Below are 440 nucleotides of genomic sequence, written 5' to 3'. Positions count from 1 at the left end.
ATATATATATATATATATATATATATATATATATATATATATATATACACACATGGATACATACACGCACCTGAACATACATACCTCCATACATATATACGTACGCCGGAGTGGCTGTGTGGTAAGAAGCTGGCTTCCCAACCACATGGTTCCGGGGTCAGTTCCACTACGTGGCACCTTGAGCAAGTGTCTTCTAGTATAGTCTGGGGCCGACCAAAGCCTTGTAAGTGGATTTGGTAGACTGAAATTGAAAGAAACCCGTCGTTCTTCGAAACGCTTAGTTTAGAATAGGGGCAGCTGATGAAGGAAATGTTCTCTATGTGGCCTGTTTGTTTTCCTGTGTATTCCTACCGTTGTCCGAAAAAAGTTTGTTTTCCGTGCTTTGTTTATGTTCTGCTTTTCATTTTGTCCACGTTTTTTTGTGACGTCCTGTACCCAGA

This window comes from Octopus bimaculoides, chromosome 10 (assembly GCF_001194135.2).
Source record: "Octopus bimaculoides isolate UCB-OBI-ISO-001 chromosome 10, ASM119413v2, whole genome shotgun sequence".
NCBI lineage: Eukaryota > Metazoa > Mollusca > Cephalopoda > Octopoda > Octopodidae > Octopus > Octopus bimaculoides.
Note: the sequence above shows the minus strand (reverse complement) of the source record.